Genomic DNA, 20,233 nt, shown 5'->3' on the forward strand with positions numbered 1-20,233 from the left:
TAGTCCTACTTCACTGTGGTCTGACAACCCTCGATGTCCCTCGGGCTAGAGGTGGTTAGGCCTTTTACTAAATGCATCTGCTTTTGACGCATGGAGGATACATCTGTGGATGGGGCGGAGAATTATGATGACCCGGGAAACCTGGGGTGGGGCTGGAGTGAGAAGCAGGTGGATAGGCTGGCACGGAGAGACCTCTCTCTGCTGCTGCTCTGTCTACTGAGTCACGTTAGGCTTCTGTGCTGGTACCCTCCAGAAAATGATTCTTATGCCCTGCTCCCGCCCACACCTCCAGGTGTGCTCCCCCCCCCCCGCACTTAATTACTCCCTGAAAAATCATAGCTTGCCCTTGCAAAGTTGCGCTAGGAGAGCGGAAGAGAAATTTATAATCATAGAGCCAGGGGCCCAAAGCCGCAGTCACTTTGATTTGCAGTTGCAAAGACACGGAGACTCATGCACCTTTTTATTTTCTTTCTTTTTTTCTAGCGGCAAAGCCAACCCTTTGGCCTGCAGTTTAGGGCCGCTCCGGTAGAAAGTTTGCTCTGTCTGCAAAGTTTAGAAGCTCAACTAGGAGGAGGCCCACACCAATTCACCAGGTCTTTATTTTTTTTTTTTTTTCCGTTTCGGCTCTACTGTTCGGGCTTTCCAAACGAGGGAAAAGCAACAAGACAAAAATGCAGCATGCAGGGAGTCAACCAAAGCTGTTCAAGCGGCTAGGCTCTGGGGTGAGCGCAGGAGGGGGCAGGGGTAACCGGGGTGGGTGTGTCTGATGTGGAGGGTTGGGGGAGAGCACCGAGAAGGTACTGAATGGGAGGCTTAGGCTTCCCTCACCCGCCACCCCCCACTCACAGCAGCTCGGGAAGTTCAGTGAATGACTGGGGGAGGAGACCACAGGAGTTAGGGGCGCAGGGGGAGTCACGCAGGTAAGGGGAGCTGCTGGGGAAAGGCGCCGGGGGCGGGGTGCGGGGAGTTGCTGATTTGTGCAACGTGGATGGGGCAGAAAGCGCCAGAAGGCGGAGGGAGAGGAAAGGAGGCTGGCACCGAGGCTTCTTTCCCTGCCGCCCGCCTGCTCGCAGAGTCCGGGAAGTCGGGACTGGGCGGCAGTGACGCCCCAGGAGTCTTTTTTCCCCTCTGAGAGAGCGCAGCGCTACACTCATAGCCTCCTGGCCGTGCCCGGGTGAGGCTTGGGCTGGGCTGGCCCTGAGGCTGCAGGCACTGCGGAGCTGGACCTAGCAGGTAAAGGCGCGGGCGGCCGGGTGTCCCCCGGCGCGGGTGGCGACGGCCCCGCCTCCCATAGGCGCGCTCGCCTCGCGCTGTCCCGCCACCCGCGGCTTTGTGGCCCTGCGCGTGAGCGCCTGAGAGTGCGCGCGCCCGCGGGCCCGGAGTGGGTGGGTGTGCGCGCGTGTGTGAGGCCGCCTGCAGGAGGCGAGGCTGCCCTGGCCTCCCGCACCAGCCGGTGGAAGCCAGCCGGGGAGGGAAGTCGCCTCAGTGGCCCGGCGGCCCTCCTGCCCTTTGGCCAGGTCAGTGCGCCCCAGGGTCCGTCCGAGTGACGCGTAGGTGGCCTCCGGTTGGTTACCTGGGGTCGGGTTGGGGGCGCGAGAGGGCTGGCGTGGGGCGCTCCGAGTTCCTTGGTGCCGCGTCCCCGAGGACTCAGATGGCCCGGGTTGTCGCAGCGCCCCGCGCTCTGCTCGCTGGTGACTTAGTCGTCCCTTGAGTCTGAGGAATTTAAACTTAACGTGAAGTCGCCTGAGGCTTAGTCAGTACCTGGGAAATGCAAGGCAGGGGAGGGACCTGGCTTTGCCTGAATGGGTTGATCCGCTGTGCTGGCTCCTGTAGGGAGAGTTTACCGTGAATGCTTTTAAAGTTTAGGCTGTTTTTTCTTTGCTGCCATTTGGCCTTTGATGTGAGGCACCCAGGGCTTGTTGCTGCTTCCAAGCTGGGGCCCTGGACTGTCTCTTTTCTCCGTCCTCCTTTCTTCCTCTCCTCCCCTTTTCTTTCTTTCTCCCTTTCCCTCCACGTTTTTCTTCTTTTTCTTTTTAGTTGAAACCTATGAGGAGTTCTTCCGTGTGGGTTTCCAGCGAGTACTGGCTTGTGAAAGTTTCCCTCTTAAGCTATACCCATCGTCATCGATGCCTGCTGCTATCTGCAACCAGAAGGTTAGCTGGTCATTAACGCAGAATCCACTGTTCTTTCCGGCAGTGCTATGTGCTTGTGCTTTTGTGTAAGTGTCCTTTGCTCACCTAACAAGATTGAGAAGCCGGAGGTCTGAGTTTCAAAGTCTTAGAAAAGGGAAGAACATATTCTTCGGTCAGATAGAATGAATACCAAGGAAGAGGAGTCAATTAGACTTAAGGCCATGTGCATCGCAGTGAACTACATGAACACACCGCTGTTTCTGCCCTTGGTTCTCCCGATGCAACATTATGAATAATAATCACCAGGGCTCTAGGTATATGAAAGTCGTATTTTTTTAAAAAAAAACTTTTATTTCCCCCTTTTTTTGGTCTTGAGTGTTAATTTGAGGGAAAAGAAATGCAGAAAGAGAGGAAAGCTGCCCGAGGCAGGAAGGCTGAGAAGAGCGGCTGCAGAACTGGGCCTTGTCCTCAGAGCCCCCTGGTACACAGCGTCCCCTAGCGGAGCAACCCGGGCCTGCTCTGAGCTTCTGGTCATGGTGTCCATTCTGTAAGGAAAAGGACTGGGTGGGATGATCTCTGCTGTTCCACCTATCTCTCCAATAACTGGGGGCTGGTGGTGATTGCGGGGGACTTCTCAATGATAGAATAATTCTAGCGGGAAAATGGGAGCGCAACAGAAAGAAAACGGGAAAAAATAAGAAAGAAACCCATCATGCAGGGGTGCTTGGAGGTAAGGAACTTCCAGTTTTTCCTTTCTTTGCCCACGAGAGAACCAGTAATATAGTCTTCTTCTTATTACAACCCGGTGAAGCTGCTTAAAGCTGATGTCAGGACCAAGTGATCCTTGATGTCTGACTGTCTGCAGGGCATCAAACACCTGCCCACTGTGCTCCTGCATCCTCAGCTCAGGAGAGGGGCTGCGGCCCTCCAGAGCTCAGCATCCATCCCCGTGGGTGATGGGTAAGAAGTCACAGAAGTGAGAATTTAAGTGGCAGCATTTTGGAAACTTTTGTTTTCATTCAAAGCTAGTACTTTCCAGAATGTAATTTGATTTTGTTTTTCAGATTGTATCACAGATGTCGGGTTTTAGAGAATCGGCTCTGTTTGCCCTAGTGGGACACTCAAGGGAAGAGTAAATCCTAGATGCTGAGTCTTTGGGCTCGTAAGAACAGTCTGAAATCTATGATTTCTAGGGAAAAGGATTGCTCCAGATGCTTGGTAGAAAAGTTTGTACTCCGTGCTCACTTCGCTGGGAAGCTACAAGTGTGCGGCTCATAATATCTTTAGAAGTTTAGTTTAGGGGCAAATTTTAAATGTTGTGCTTAATGTGTGGTCGCCCTACCCTCAGTGTCTCCTTCCTTCCCTCCTTCCCTCTCGTCCTTTCTCCTTCTCCCCTCCCACCGTGCACCGTGCCCCCTCCCTCCTTCCCTCCCTCTTTGCATCCCTGCCTGCTCTCCCCCTGCCTCCTTTCTTCCCCTCCTTTCTCTCTCCCTGCCTTCGTCCCAACTTTCTGCCCTTCATTCTTTCCTTCCCTTTTTGCTCCCCTTTCTTCCTCCCTTCTTTCCTTCCTGCCTCCCTTCTTTGGTACCATCATGTCTACACATGTGAGGAACATGCTTTACTTTGAGGGTGAGGTAGGCTGCCCTGAAAACTAACGCATAAGCCAGCTCTGGCTTTGCCCACGAAGTCAGCATCTTGCTTCTGTCTGCTTTCTTACCTTCTGCAGAGCAGGGTAATTCCAGTCTCTATTGTGTTAGCCTTTAAGTAGCTGTTATGGGTGGGTTAGACTGTTGGGAGCGAAGGAGAAAATTATAATCCAGCAAGCAACCATTGAATTCTTGTTGTAACAGGTCCAGAGAGGATGAGGAGAAAGTTATAGAGGGAGCTGAAGTGCAGACGGTGGGAAATATGGATAACCATGGTGTGGATAGTGAAGAGTGTAGCTGTGTCCTATTGGTTCACTGTGTGGTCACGGAGAAGTCTGAAGAACCTGGACAGGCTGGGGAGCCAAACAGCCGGAAGAATGGCCTGTGTCTCCAAAATCAGTGGGGAGAGTGAGGACCTCTCAGAGGTGGCTGTAGTCAGAGTCCTTGGTGATGAAGAAGGCCTGGATATTATTTTAAGATGCTGTGCTGTGACATTATTTAGTCCTAAGATGTGTGAAGCCCCCAGCTCGGACTGCCTAGCAGCAGGGTGGAGGTAAAATGTTTGGGAGCTGATTGAACGAGTGCTCTCTACATTCAATTGTAAGCTCGTAGCTAGGAAGGTGTGTGGCACCATGGCCAGTTTATTTCATGTTATCATATAAAGCGTCTGGAACAATCCATGTGCCATTTCTTCCCCCCTTTACCCCCTCCAGACGATAGCTTCCTTTTAGGTCAAATGGATAGCTTCCTTGGTCAAAATGGATGAGGCCCGTGGGTTGCACAGGGCCTCGTGGGGCCTTTTGAGCGTGTGTGTTCAAGCCCCTCCTCAGACACAAAGCTGTGCATCGATCGGTAGGTGCTTTTCCTGTTTGGGGAACAGCTTGCGGGTTAATGCTAATTTAAACACAACTCTTCTCCCCATTGGCATTCTTGACCCTGTTTATATTATGCATAGCATCTTAACCACAGTGTAGTACAGACGAGAGAGGCTTGTTATTAGCGCAGAAATAAGGCTAAAGACTCTTTTAAAGAACCGGGAGGTGTAGAGCCCTAAAAACCCTCTATGGCGTCTGATTTCCCGTACTCCTATAGAAGTGCCCTGTGGAGTGATGTGCACGGGTTTTATCTTCTCATCTCTGAAGCAGTTTATATCTCAGGGGAATCTCAGTGGAATTCCATCAGGGGAGCGAGGACCCCTCTCCTGCCCGCTGCCTTTTGGGTCACTCCTGGGAAAGGCTGAGCTTTTCAGCTGCAAGTCAAGCTGATTTGGGTAAAGACTTTGAGTTACCCTTGAGTCTCGAATGCTAGGCTGCCTAGGAGACTGATCACTAAAAGAGATTTGGTTAGTGTTTGTGATCTTCTGGATGCAATTTGAATGCATGAACCTTTTAGTAACGTTTAATTTGTTCATTTACTTATTTTTTAAAATCTTCAGCAAGGTGTGGGGACTTAGGCTTGCAATGGTTAAAACAATCAGCTAGTTAATTAATTTTGGTAAGTCCAAGGCTAATGTATTTTATTTTAGGGTTCTCAATGGGTCACTTTTTTTTAAGTGAGTGGGGGATCGTATTGAAATTTCTCGGCTCTTTGTTTTAGTAAGTTCATGCATAATGGACTTTATTTTAGGATTCTCAAGGGGTCACTTTTTTTGTTAGTGAGTGGGGGATGATGTTGACATTTCTTGGCTCTTTGTTTTAGTAAGTTCGTGTATTTATTTATTTAGTAAGTTCATGCATTCATCCTTACACTACCTGGTTGCTGGCACAGAGCCAAGGGAATTGTATCACTACCTGGACGTTCTCTCCCGCCACCCCACCGCTGTTACGGAGGCTTTAACCCTGGAGTTCACATGAAAGCCAGGGCTTCCCTCCCCGCTCCTGGAAATGAAAGGGAACTATTTTAATGCACCCATGGATTTAGGTTATAATTTATTTTCTTTTTGTGGTGCCGTTTTAAAAAAGCGATATAATAACAGGGCAGACTCTTAACTTTAGTCCAGCACTAAAACAAACATGTGTAAGCCTGAATGGGTCGGGGTGTGCTTGTGGTAGCATAGGGAGAAAGGAAAACGCTTTCAAAACCAGTCTCTTCTTCAGAAGGGGAAAGAGAAAGCTTGGCTATTGGCATGTAGCTTCGGATCTCCGCTGAAGTTGAAACTGTCACTTAGAGGTTGTTTTGTCAATTGTGGACATTCTATGTGCCTGTGCTTCCAGGGTGCAAGTTGCCCTGGGGTGCTACGTCAACTGATCCCCACAGCAAGTTGGCCATCTCCCCTCTTTATTTACTCCAGACCCCCCTTTCCCTTGCTCTTGTGACAGGGTCTTATACGGTAGCTCAGGTTAGCCTGAGCCATGAGACGCTGCCTGGCCTCTGACTCATAGCAACCTTTCCTGCCTCAACAACACCCCAAGCGTTTGGATAAGCCACCACCACACTCGGATTTCCTTTTTTATCCCCCCATTATCTAAATTTGAAAATAGACTAGATTAGTCTTCCTGTCAGTGTGCTACATTCAGGTTTCTTTCCCTGTATCCCAGCGATTCTCCCAACTCCTGGTTGAATTTCCGCCCCCAGTGAAGATAGTCCTTGCTCTTTGGAGGGAGGTAGATACGGGGCAGGGGAGGTCAGATCCTCTGAGCCCAGAGGTATGTAACTGACTGTTGGTGCAAATAGGTCTGTGGTAAGAACCAGGGATGGACAGAAATGAACAATGCAGGATCCCCCCCCCCCACACACACACATCCCCAACCAAGAATCCAGTGAGGGTTCCCAATGATGGGTTCTTGGGACTCTGAGAACATCAAAGGCAAAAGGTCAGGGGACACCTGGCCTTTGGAGTCAAGGGTCAAAGCAGTGGAAGTGGAAATGCTGAAGATGGGGGAGGAACCGTAGATTAGAATCTGGAAGGACCCTGGGAGACTAACCAAACCTGGGGAGAACAAAAGAGATGAAGCTGGAGGGAGTTAGGGGCCTGGAGACTGAGCTCTGCTGCATCGGGTAAGTCAAAGGGCTTTTTTTTTTTCATCTGTGAACTAGGAGTACGTACTGATATTACTTGTTTCCCAAGTCTACTTTTCATTCTTCAGGTAACCCCATCTATGGCTCATTCAAACATCCCAAGTACAGTGGGAATTAGTTAATTGTGCATCTATGCCTGGGAGTCAGTCAGGAACAAGCTATGGAAGGCCTCGTCTCTCTTCTGTCATGGAGATGGCATTCCATTGTGTGTTCTCTCTCTCTCTCTCTCTCTCTCTCTCTCTCTCTCTCTCTCTCTGTCTCTCTCTCTCTCTCTCTCCACTCCTTCACACCAGGATATCGCACTGTGTAGCTCAGGCTGGCCTTCAACCTGCAGTTTTTCTTTCTCTGGTTCCTAGGCGCTGGAATCACCTCATTTTTTTCTGTCTAAAATTATTATGTGACCAACTGAAGGCTTTCTGAAATGCCTTTGCTCAAAATCGCTTTTGAGTGGATTCTTCTGTTTCAGCAGCTTCTTCAAAGTCCTCTCAGTGTTTCCCCTGGGTGAAGGAGGCAGAGCCTTCGATTTATAAACTCAAAATAGTTGACCGAGATTTACCTGTAAATGTAGAGCCAGACACAGCCGTGCCTTGTCTGGAGCTTGCTTCCATTTCCTTCCGGATAGTCCTCCTTCTGACCCAACTTGTGTTTGAGTGTCTACACTCAGTTTATGGCTGTCTTCCTAGAAAATTTCAAGCCTGGTGTTTGACTTTGATGGTTTTGGTGAGATCATCTAAGATACAAACATTGTAGAAAACGTCCAACCAGAAGAGAGGCACTGTGCGCCTTTGTCAGTGCAGACAGTTTTGTAGTGGTTCTAAACCGTACACATATGTCCAAAGTAAGAGATGTGATCTTTGCCACTTCCACCGCGTCTCTAAGGTAGCTGCTCTGTCATTGATTTGTCCTAAAGCCTTCTGTTTTTGGCTTGATTGCTCAAGCCTAGATTGCTGGGCATCCTTTGTTTGCACACACGGATGCATTTTCATACATTTGTATGTAATCACACCAATATGGTTCCATTTGTCTCTCTTCCCCCTGGTCTTAGCCAGGCAGTACCCGAGGTTGCCATCAAAGGTGACGAGCAGAAGCCAGAAAAACATGGCCTCTTCTTGCCTACAGCCCGACTTCGTTCAGTAGAGTTCTTGTCAATGATTCCAGAGACTGTTATGAAGTGGGTGTGGGGGGGGTGGGGAGGAGGAACAGAAAACCATTTCCAGCTGTGTGACACTCAAGATGAATAATGCCATTGCAGGGTGTGTTCTTTCCACAAGGGCTCTGCTGCCCCTGGGTCTCCAGCAAGGGGGGAGGAGGGGCGTCTGGGAGCCTTTTGTGAGGTGGAAAATGCAGTACCAGGGGAAGGCCTGTACCCACTTGTGGAACGGAGACAGGTGGAGTTATTCATTGGAGGGCAGGTTTCCCCGTGGGAGCGGTCAACAAAGCCTCCCTCCCCCAGCTCCTTAGAAGTCTAATCAGGGCACGATAAGGATGGTGTGCTCTCAGGACGAAGGAGCACAGCACCGCTAAAGCGGGATTGCCTTTTGTTAAGGGGTCGCCTGCCTCTCCGGACTCTAGTTTATTGGGGAAGGATTGTTGTCACATCAAGAAAATGAAGCTTTCCTTCTGCCCCTCTGTTCACTGCAGTTCCACGGAGAAGCCCCTGCCCTCCTTGTTGAGGGGACCCAGACAGAACAGTTCAAAGGTTAGGGCAATCAGACTGATGTTTCCAGATTCAGCAACTTCTGCTTTCTAGTCATTTTTATCTGAGATCCTGTCAGTGAACGCTCATGCATCTGATATATCTTAGAGGATTCTAAGTCCTCACGCACGGCCGAGAACACTTAGGAAAAGAAATTCAACAGCAGACAGAAAAGCCCGGGTCCTGCTCTCAATTAGATTATAAACATGGAAAGACTCAAGCCAAGGATGACTCAGATCAGGCAGCTAGTGATAAATACTCCAAACCAAAGTTTAAACAGAATTCTCCGCACACTTCTGAGGGTGGAGGGAGAGCTCCCTCTGCCTTGGAGTAGATGAGTGATTGACATGGCAGCTGGGTGCTGGTGTCAGGCCCCTGGCTAAGTTTATTCCATGCCTAAGAATAAGAAGAGAGACCAAGCAGGAATGCGTGTGAGCGACAGGCTTGGGAAGATGCCTGGAATATATGGCTTCTGACAAGCGGTGCGGGTGTGCACGGGGCCTGTCTTACAGGCTGAAGAAGGCACTGAACTAAAATGGTTGCTATGATGCTATTGCCAAATAAGACGCCAGGGTACGAGAGGGTTGCCGTGAGGTTTGCTCGTTCTAGATATGTCTACAATTACAGAGGCAGGTGTGTTCTCCTGGGAGCTGGAAATCTGGATACAGAGCTTGCTGTGCTCAGGAAGACTCACAATACATAGGTCATGGTTTATTAAACACCATTGAAATATATGTGGAAAGCTAGTGAGAACTTTCAAAGGTAGAGGATGTATTCAGACCTGGGATATGTCTTGGTAAAGTGCTTGCTTAGCCCACGTGAAACCCTGGGTTTGATCCCTGCCACGGCACAAACTTAAGTGTGGGGTGCGTGCAAACTAGATGTAGGAGAATTCCTGAGAGTTCAAGGTCAGCCTGGCCTGGGAAGAGAAAATCTATAATAATGGTTTACCAAGGACAAGATATAATTTTGGTCTTTGAGTGTTTTTCTCTAGTAGAGAACTGAACGCAACCAGGCATTCCCTGAGCATACATCATGGCTTCTCTTGATGGTATGGTTCTGGGTGGGTGGTTTAGACCTATAATTCCTGCTGCTTGGGAGGCTGAAGCAGGAGGATCTCACGTTCAGGGCCTGCTTTGGCCCTGGAAATAAAATATTTCCTATCTGATGGGATAAAATTCAGATGATGGGGTGAGTTCAAAGCTGGCCTAGGCAACTTGGACAGAGTCTCTCATTGAAGTTAAAAGGGGATCCGGGTGTAGCTTGGTGGTAGAGCAATTGCTTAGCCTTGTGTGGGGCTCTAATGTCAGTCCAAGACACCACCCAAACCACCCAAACCCAAACCCCAAACAGGAAACGGTGTGGAGTTTGGCATGATATTCTGTGGTGAACACAGCTCTCACCCCAGCCCCAGCAGTCCTTCCCAGTTAGGATTGTCTGAAAAATATTTTTAAAATTGTTGGAGATTAATGGTGATTTGGGGGCTAGCAGAAGGAACAAAGCAGTTTTAATTAGCCCTAGAACTTGCTGTGGGACTCCCGTTGCTGTCATGACTAAGAAAGGGCAAACTGAATCCTCGGAGGAACTTGGAAATCCCAGGAGCCTAAAAGAGCATTCTGAGAAACCTCAGCAGGCTCCCATAGAGGTTCTAGAAAAATCTAGTGAACTGCTTCATTGAGGTAAACAGTAGGACTTGGTCCAACTCTGTTTTGTTTTTTTTTAACCTGGATTTAAACAACAACAACAACAAAAACCCTTTTCTGAATAAGATTTTATTTCTACTTTAGATAATTATATTGTCATGTCTTCTACATTTTTTGATAGAGCTAAGATAAATTGTTTTTTAAGCTGTTATGATTCTTTAAACATGTGCATATTTCACGTGGTAGTGAAAGCAGGGTCCGCATTTGGGAATACTTGGGCTGGAGAGGAGATTCATCTGCAGTCTCACTGCTCAGTAAAATCTTCCTGATGCTGGCCATGGTGGCTCACACCTATCGTCCTGGCACTTGGGAGGTGGAGGCAAGAGGACCAGGGGCTCAAGGTCATCTGCAGCTATATAGCAAATTTCAGCCTAACCTGGGTTGAATGAGACCCTGTTTTCAAAACCCAAATCAAAACCAAACTTCTCTATTGCATTTTGGAATAATTCCTTGCAGTTCTTAAATTATTAGGACCTACTGAATATTTAATAACGTTTTGCTTTGTAGCTAAACTGTCGATGCAATCTATGAAAGTATTTTATATTAAATGTCCAATGATAGGGAGAATAATCACTGCATGTGATAAACTCCATATTTAATTATCACCTTCTATCTCTGCTTATCTCTTTTCAGTCTCTCCAGGGCTTGTGTTTCCTGGCCCATTGTTACCTGCTATTGATTTCTTTATCCCTACTCCAAACAGTCTCTACACCTGAGTTTACCTACACAAGGACCATGGCTTCCAGGGCTTTCTGTTGACCGTTGTCTCTGTTGGGAAGTTTTTCTCTCCAACTATCTAAGCGCATATTGTCACCATGTCTTTACTCAAAGCTCACCACCTTCTCGGTGAGGCCGAAGCTGTCTCTAGCTCCTGCCTGTAAAATGGAGTGATCTTTCCTGTGTGTCCAGCTTGCCTCATAGTCCCTTCTTCACTGTATTTTTGACTTCTTAGTTGAGGAAAAAATACTTTTTTAAAAAAAAGTTCTCACTTTGTTTTCTGATGTTTTCCAAGTGCTCTCAGCTATACACAGCAGAAAGTTTTTAGAATAAAAAAAACTTGAGTGAATAAATTTAATTATGATAATTAATTACAATTAATTATGATAGATAAATAAATAAATACATAAAGAAATGTATTTGTGGTTGTTGAGCATGCTGGAATAACTCAGATATAGCCTTGACTTCATGATGTTTACAGTTCAGTGAAGGTGGGGATGGCTTTCGGGGAGCTCACTGTAGCTTTAGGAAAAGACAGCAAAAGAGGCAAGGCTGCCATTGTTTCTGAGATGGAGAAAAATGGGCCTGTGACTTGAAGGCTGAGCTAAAAGAACTGAAAATGAGATGTGGGGGTGGAACAGGAACTGAGGGGTGGGTGATGAGGACAAAGAAAAGTGGGTTCCTGGAAAGGAAAATGGGACTCAGCTTTTCATGTCTTGAGTTGAAATGAAGTCATTGGTTTTAAATGATGAGATTATGTAAGGGTAGGCATTTGTCATACTTATTGGTATTTTTGATGGACAGAGCTTCATTTTGAATACTTTTTTTTTTTGATTTTCGAGATCAGCAGTATTTTCATTTTGAACTCTGCTCATTCGTGAGGGAGTAGGGATTTTCCACTTGAAAGTGGGTATTTAAGCCCATGGAAGTAGCTTCAATTCTGTGTCTGGCAGATGATCACTCTGTGGACTGTACGCCTAAATTCTTTGTTTTATGCTAATGCTATTTCCTGCAAAATTTGAAACAGTACAGCAGAATAAATGTTCGCTTTGGCATTTGTCTTCATAGACGTTCCTTTGGGAGGCTCAACAGGGCTCCTCTGAAGGCTGCTTTATTGTAGATGCTCTATGCGTGTGGACGTCCCATGGCTAGTTCTGTTGATTTTCATGAGTGAGTGTGGATTTTTTATAGTTTTTACTTCTTGGGGATTAGGGTTTCTGAGCCTGATTTTCTTTAGCTGATAAGTACAGTATGTGCTTATTAGTTGAGCTGCAGTACTAATATTCATAAACTCTAGATTCTGTTAGCCTACTTGAGCTGTTATAGACTAATAATGCCCCCTTGGCATTTGGGTGTTTCTACAAGTGGTTCCCTGTCTCTCTGTCTGTCTGTCCCTCCAATGTCAACTACTTTCTGACAATTTCCTTGTTAAATACATAATGTGAGTTACAGTCTAAACAACCCTTTGCATTAGGAACTCTTTTTTTCCGCTCAAGTTAATGTTGCTATTTTTGTTCTGTTGTTGTTGCTTGTATCTGAAATGCCTTCATTTGCAGGTCTGATTTTAAACTTTGCATGTTATTTATCATGTATTTGCCTGTAAGCAAGATTGAACTGGATTTTGTTCTGAGATACCTCTCGACGAGGAAACATTGCTTTTATGTTTATTGTTATAATGGATGAAGGGACCTCGGAGTCAGCACAGAACACACCCAAACACCAAATTCTCAGCACAAAGGAGATTTAACACCCTGGGGGGCCCAATTTTGGAGGGGGGGCTGCCTCTGGATCAGACAAAGACAACAGTAGGGGTCTCTGCTGGAGTGGTTTTTAAGGAGAAAAAGGGAAGCCTGTGCTAGGATGAGTTGTTAGGTCCTGGTTGGACGGGTTAGCCAGTGTAGCCAAACAAAGAATTTTGACTGTTAGACCTTGGTGATCAGTTTCGGGAATGAGTTAGACATAAGGAAGTGGCAAAATAAGGGAATTGATCTTATTGGTGTAATAGCCACCATTACAGTTTCCTTCATTGATGGGTTAAATCACATAAGATGTCTTGTACTTGGTCTTCAGCTGCTAAAAAAAAGGGCAATTTTATATTGTTCTGCCTAATGTATTTCTTGGCCTTTCCCTTTGTTCTTGTCTTTTTCCATGTCTTGTTTGTTCTGTACATCTGCAGCATGGTGAGCTGGACACATCTGGTCTTCAAGTTTGCTGGTTACTGCTTGTTTAACAATACGTCTGTAAGTTTCTCTCATTGCAATGTCGTTGTTCAAATAATAAGTTTCAATTTAACTCTGACATCCATCAAAGAATTTTGTGGTTTTCCTTTTCAATTTCCATTCCTCTTTTATTTATGCTTTTCACTTTATAACTCCTATGTTTTGGTTATTTTATTTTTTCAAAGGAGCTTTTTGTTGAAACTCTTGTTGCAGTGAGCTTCAAGTCTGACCTTGCTCTAGGATCTGTTCCAGGAACCTCTCTTCCCTGTAGGATACCAAAATGCATGAGTGCTCAAGTTCTTATGTAAAATGGTGTTGTCGATGGGACATACTAACCCAGATCCATCTCCCTGCATACTTTAAACCAACCCTGGACTTCTTAAAGACCTGGTAGTCTATACACATCAATTCCATATAAATACTCGATATATTGTATTGCTTTGGCAATACTGATAAGGAAAAAGAAATGTTTGTGTATGTTCAGCTGAGATGTAGTTATTTTTTTTCTTGAGTGTTTTTGATCCACGAATGGTGAGCTGCCCATCAAGATGGACATTAGGTTTCCATTTCCTATTTGTCACGCTGTACAGCAATGTTGAGTGTATCACTCACACCTGGCTGTAGTGGGGGTGCTGAGGAAAGAGGTCCTTATCCCTGGAGGTGTGAAGTCTAGTGAAGAAGGATGTTGGCCCCCTGCTCGCAATGCATAAATGCAGATGCATCCATCAGTGCTAGAAGAGAAGGCACGCCGAGCCTCATTTGACACTGGAGAGATTCGGGAGTTCCTGGGGATGTGCTGTGTCTGCAGCATGAGATGGGTTGACTCTGCGAAGTCCTGAGCTGCTGCGTATGCTTGGGATTGCACAGGCATGGAATACGAGAATGAGGGAAGGAAAACGGGAGTTAGGGACAGGTGGAAGGCAAGCTTTTGATTGTCCTTTTTTCCTTTTTTCTTTTTGTGCTACTTGGTGAAGTCCCAGTGTGTAATTCTCCCTTTCTCCCTTAGCACATTTCCAATAGGGATAGAAATGACTTTTTTTTCCCCAGATGAGTGTAGCTGCTGTGGAAACAGTTGTGCAGGATAGCCCTTTAGCATCCTGCTGATTAATAGCTAGCATGTATTGATGGCTTGTTCTGTGAGAAACTGGGCAAAGCCTTGCATAACCCTGTGGTGCAAGTAACCCTGGTCGGATTCAAAACACTACTAGATAAAGTAGTTACCAATGTTATACTTTTCCATAATCCATAGGAAATCGGAAGAGCAAAGTTAAGTCTTTGATTAGTGAAGACCAGATGGCTGGTTATTGGTGGTTTTCATTGTGCAAAAAAATTTTATTCTGCTTGCTCGTTGTTTCATATTCACATTGCTTTGCCATGGTAAAAATTTTTACTACTTTAAAAAAGCTGTGTCAAGAATTAAAATATTATACATTAGAAATTTGTAAAGCGCATTTGAGACCGAGAGGTGGGAAATCAAGAGCCATGTGCTGGCTCCCACTGTGCCCCCATGGCCATGTTCTGGCCTTTCCAGGCCCTGCCTTCTCAAGTTAAATAGAGGATTCGAGTCATGTTTGAACAACTCATTCCTCAAGTTTATTGTTTGGTGACTCTGATTTTATTTTGTCCCTGCACTTAATTTTAAAGACTTTGCTCTGTACTATTTAGGTAGCCTCGGCCAAGAAGCTCTAGCTGATGTTGGGAGACTCCTATGCATTTTTTTCTTTCTGTGTTTTGGGAAGGTAATTCTCCAGTGACTTTAGCTTGGCCTCTGGATTTAAAAAGCTGTTTTCTTTTCATTCCTGAGGTACAGGGAACATGGAAAAGTATGATTATCTTAGATTTATCTGTTGATGCTTGCTTCAAAAGAATGTAAAATATCCAAATTGTGAGTTATTGACATTTTGTAAAACCCATCAAAGAGTGTGCATTGTGACTTCCCAGAGAAGCATAAAAGAGATAGGGGAGGACCGCTTTCAGGTTTAATGATGCCCGAGTTTTAGTAACATTTTAGAGGGATGAGCTCCTTTTGGAAGCGGATAAAAGGTATCTGGCAAACTGGTTTTTCCTTTTCCCTAGTCAGCTCTTTTGTGTTGAGATTAACAACTATATTGAAATATAGCTATGTTTAAAGAGTAATACTCGATAACTTGATATGGAATGATGACTCCAATCTTTCAATACTCAACATACCCAACATTTACCTGCTCATTTATTTGTGTGGTTTTCTTTTTTTTGTTTGTTTGTTTTTTTTTTTTTTGCTAGACACCTATGGCTCACTTTTGAACAAATTTGAAGTATATGAGACTATATCATTATTGTTATTTTGAGACAGGGTCTCATATAGCCCAGGCTAGTCTTGAACTCACTGTTTAGTAAGGATGACATTGAACTCCTGCTCCTTGTCTCTGCCTCCCAGGTTCTGTACTACTGTGACCATTCATAAATAGTATTAGCTAGGGTCACTGTGTTACCCCCATCAGGTCTGCAAAACTTAGCAATCTCACAACCAATACTTGGTAGCCCCTGGTCACCATTTGCCCATTTCCCCCTCTAGTGCAGCTTTTCTTACCAACGTGCTAAAAATCAACTGATTTAAAGATGTCTAAACATCATTTTTGTCTTTCACATCATTCAGTTTTCTATACTCACATATTTCAATATGAATATTTTATTATATTTCTTTTTTGTTATTTAGAAATTGAGGGGGAAAATAAGATATAGGCCTTTTATTTAACTCTACCCAATTCCTCATTTAATAATCAATATTTATCCTGGAAGTCCAGGCAACTGAGGATTTAGTGTGTGCTTGGGGCTGATTCATCTGCTTGTATCCCTGTTTGCTGTTGAGTTCTTTCTCCTTAGTCTGACTGATACATGGAAACCAGACAGGTCTCCAGGCTCTCAATCTGAAACACAGGTATAGGCAGTGTTTGGGATTAGATGAGGTGTTGGTTCAGGCAGGTACTAGGCATGGGCGTTGCTTCAGGCTAATACCAGAGATAGGTTGGTCCAGGAGGGGGCAGAGACATGTGGTTAGCTCAGCCTTAAGCCTTAAGGCAGAGCCAGGAAGAATTCAAAGCACCCCTATGTGCTGTGAAGGTTCCGAGAGAGTCCTTCTGTGTGGGTCTGAGAGAAAAAGCCGTGTAGATGAAAGACTAAGCTTCCTTAAGAAATGTCATTTTTAGAATTGGAAGCAGCAGGTGAATGTCTTGGTTTCAAGTGATCTCAACCCCGAGCCACGTGTTAGGCAATGGATATTCAAGAAAAGTTCCAGCTACTTAAGCATCTGGCTGTTCCCAAGGAGAGGGCCAAGGACCTCAAATCCTCATCGGTTGAAATAGGAGCAGCAGGGCTGCATCCCCGGCGCCCACATGGCTAGCTTAGGCCCCAAATAATTACACGGAAACTGTATTCTTTTAAATACTGCCTGGCCCATCAGTTCCAGCCTCTCATTGGCTAGCTCTTACATATCGCTCTAACCCATTTCTAATATCCCTGTAACACCACGAGGTGTCTTACCAGGGAAGATCATAACCTGCATCTGTGTCCGGTAGGAGAATCATGGCGACTCCTTGACTCAGCTTCTTTCTCCCAGCATTCTGTTCTGTTTACTCCGCCTACCTAATTTTATGTCCTATTAAAGGGCCAAGGCAGTCTCTTTATTTAACCAATGAAATTAACACAAAACAGAAGACTCTCCCCCATCATTTTCCCTTTTTCTGTTTAAACAAAAAAGAAAGACTTTCATTTTAACACAGTAAGATTACATATAACAAAACAGTTATCAAGCAAGAATTACAGTTACAATATTTATATCTATTTTATCTTTTATAATAACCAAGGAAAACTATAACTATAACTAACCATTCTTCAATTCCATCGAAGACTCCAGAAGGATATAATATTACCTAAGCAAACAAGAAATCCAAAGCTCTAGAAATGACAGAGATATCTCGCTGCCTGTACAGTCACCCAAAGTTCCTCTGTACCGTTGGGGCATCCATCTTCAGCCTTCAGGCCCATAGTATCCAGCAGACATTTCCATGAAGCAGGAAATTTCAAAGACAGTTCAGTCACTATCTGCTGTGTCCTGCAGAATGTCTCGCAGACTCTTTCATGAGTCATGAACCCCAAAAGACTGTCTCACCTTTAGGCAAGTTCAGCAGTCCTCTCTCTGTGGGTTCTCTTTCTAGGTGTAGGCATTAGAGCATTCATGCGTCAATACATTTCTCCCATAGGAAAGATGAGTAGTAAACTGTATTCAGTCTTCAGTATGGACAGACTGCCTCTCCACAACCAGTAGGATTGAAGCGTGAACCCCAGACATACCTGGGTTTGGGGAGAGGCCTTTAGGGGAGAGCTGGCATTAAGAGAAGTCATAGGAGTATGAGTGGAGCTTCAATCCAATAGGATCTTTCCAGAAGAGGTAGCTCTCCACAGACACGAGCACTGAGGGAAGTCCATGTGTACAGGAAGGAACAGTCCAAGCCCGCATGACAGCCAGCAGCACAGTCAGCCATGCTCTCCCCTGATCTCCAATGTCCAGGCACTGTCAGTCAAACTCCACAATCAATGACAATATGCTATGACAGGCTGTAGCAAGCTCTCTTGTCGGACTATCTTTAGACAGCCAGTCTGCAAACAATGACCCCCAGAGACTTATTATTAATTATGAAAGCTTGGCTGTATCTTATGCTTTTTCTCAACTAGCTCTTATAACTTAATTAATTCATATTGTTTGTTAACCAGTGCTCTGCGATGTGGCTTGGTTACCTCTTCTTATTATGAAACATCTGACTTGCTCTGGGTCTGCTGGCAAAATGGTGTGCCTAGATTCTGCCTCCTCTCTTCCTCTCCCTGGAAATCCCACCTCCTGCCTAGCTACTGGGCATTCAGCTCTTTATTAAACCAATCAGAAGGTGCCTTAGGGAGAGACACATCTTTACAGGGTCCACAAATATTCTGCAGCAGAATATTCTCCGTTGACACATTCTCCGTTTTGACTGGGAGGAAAGCATTAATTCTGGCCAGTAATTGTCCTGGTGGATGCTGGTGGCTGACTTTGAGCTTGCTATCACACATGAAGAATGCCCATCACTTCTTTGCCTCTCCTTCTGTCATCTTTCCATCTCATTTTAATGACAAAATAACCCAGGTGTAAAATTTTTCATTAAATACACTTCAAATATGTTAAAACTTCACCTCTCCTTCAAAATTGTTTTTTACATGAAGTAGTGCTCAAAATATTAAAATGCTTTTGAAACTACAAACAGTACATAAGCAACAAGCCCAATCATCATATCTTCATTTCTATAATAAGTAGAATTATCATTTAATCTTTTTTTTCCTTTTATGACCTTTTCCCATTTTGGCCTGTTTTATGGTCTGCTTCTTTGTAGAGGTAGTGAATGTGTGCTTTGTTTCTATCGGCCATGGTCTAAAGCCAATGTTGCACATGGTAACATGTTTGGAGTCGAATTTTGATAGCTTGATAATAAACCATTAAGTTGTCTAATAGTTCAATTAACCACCATGCTGTCTAGTTTTATGTCAGTGTAACACAAGCTAGAGTCATCAGAGAGGGAGCCTTAATAGAGAAAATGGTCCATAAGATCAGGCTGTAGGCAAGTCTCTAGGGTATTTTCTTAATTAGTGATTGATGTGGGAGGGCCGGCTTACTGTTGGTGCCAGTCATCTCTGGGATGGCAGTCCTGGTATCTATAAGAAAACAGGCAGAGAAAGCCATGGGGAGCAAGCCAGTAAGCAGCATGGCCTCTACATCAGCGCCCATCCTAATGTAGCTCCTGCCTCTTTTGAGTTCCCGTCCAGGCTTCTTTCTTTGATGATGAACAGTGATGTGGAAGCATAGTCAAATAAACCCCTTCCTCCCCACGTTGCTTTAGTCGTGGTGTCCCACCCCAGCAATCCCAGCTCTAATATGGCAGCCGTTATTTTAGTTTTGGAGTTGTATTTTCTGTCTCTTTACTATCTTAAAACAGTTTCACTCACAACTTGTCATGCCATTTCCTTACACTGTGTACAACCAGAGTCACTGGCTTGAGAAAAATAGTACTTGGTTTTCAAGAAGAAAAAAATATCCTTGAACTTTTTAACTCACTGTAGAAAATAAAAAGTATAATGAGAAAAAGGAAGCCATAATTATTCTGATTGAGAGACAGCCACTGTCAAATTTGTGGGATGTTTTCTTCTACTGTTTCTCTGGTTCAGATCTTTTCTAGGCATGTCCTTCTGTCCCCTCAGCACAGTGACATAAGTAGGTGGTTTCCTTGGTGTCTCTCTCTCTCTCTCTCTCTCTCTCTCTGACACACACACACACACACACACACACACAGAGAGAGAGAGAGAGAGAGAGAGAGAGAGAGAGAGAGAGAGAGAGAGAGAGAGAGAATGCATGTGGAGATCAATGCAGGAACCTTGGGTACTGTTTCTCAGGTGCCACCTCTATTTTGAGACAGGGTCTCCCGCTGGCCTAGAACTCACCCATCAGGTTTGGCTGGACTGTGAGCCCCAGGAATCTGCCTGCTCCTGCCTCCCTAGCACTGACCTTCTAGGCCTTTGCCACTAATGCTTGCTCTTTTAAAATGCTGCTTCTGGGCATCAAACTCATTTCCTTGTGGTGGCAAGGGGAGCATTTTCTTGATGAGCCATCTTCATAATCTCTCAAGCAATTACTTTTGAGTGTATTCCCCGGCGACAGACTTTGCTGTCTCAAACTACAAAGACATTTTTTACTAGCCAGTGATAGTGATGGTGAAACTGATGTCCAAAACGATGCCCACACTTCATACCTCATACAGCACAGCCAGAGTGAAAACAGAAATTAGTGAGACCAAGGGGCATGACTTTTCACAGTGTGGGGCGGAGACAAGATGTTTTCTGTAGTTTGTCAAACTATAGACAGTTAAAATAGTGGACTGTGTCTCTAAACACAATTTGTTATTATTATTATTAGCCCAAGAAAGCCTTGGAATGACAGCCATCCTCCTGTCTCAGCTCCCCATAGGGTGAGATTACATGCATGAACCACCATGCCTTATTCCAAACACTATCTTCACAGTAAGCGAAGTTTGAACAAAGCCAC

The 20,233-nt window shown here is 45.2% G+C and overlaps 1 protein-coding gene across 7 annotated transcripts in view; it reads left to right on the forward strand.

Annotated features, from left to right (window-relative positions):
- The first annotated feature begins 588 nt into the window (after positions 1–588).
- Positions 589–20,233, forward strand: part of Lpar1 (lysophosphatidic acid receptor 1) — a 116,143-nt gene continuing 96,498 nt past the window's right edge. Inside the window, exons 1-2 of one of the 7 annotated variants that reach the window (XM_075967135.1) lie at positions 1,446–1,517; positions 2,038–2,218. The gene's annotated coding sequence lies outside the window, so the exon portion shown is untranslated. Of the gene's footprint in view, positions 723–995; positions 1,234–1,303; positions 1,518–2,037; positions 2,219–20,233 lie in introns of those variants that run through there. The other 6 variants (XM_075967136.1, XM_075967134.1, XM_075967132.1 and 3 more) reach the window with 6 other exon arrangements.

The sequence above is a fragment of the Microtus pennsylvanicus genome, chromosome 3 (genome assembly GCF_037038515.1).
Source record: "Microtus pennsylvanicus isolate mMicPen1 chromosome 3, mMicPen1.hap1, whole genome shotgun sequence".
In the NCBI taxonomy this organism is placed as follows: Eukaryota; Metazoa; Chordata; class Mammalia; order Rodentia; family Cricetidae; genus Microtus; species Microtus pennsylvanicus.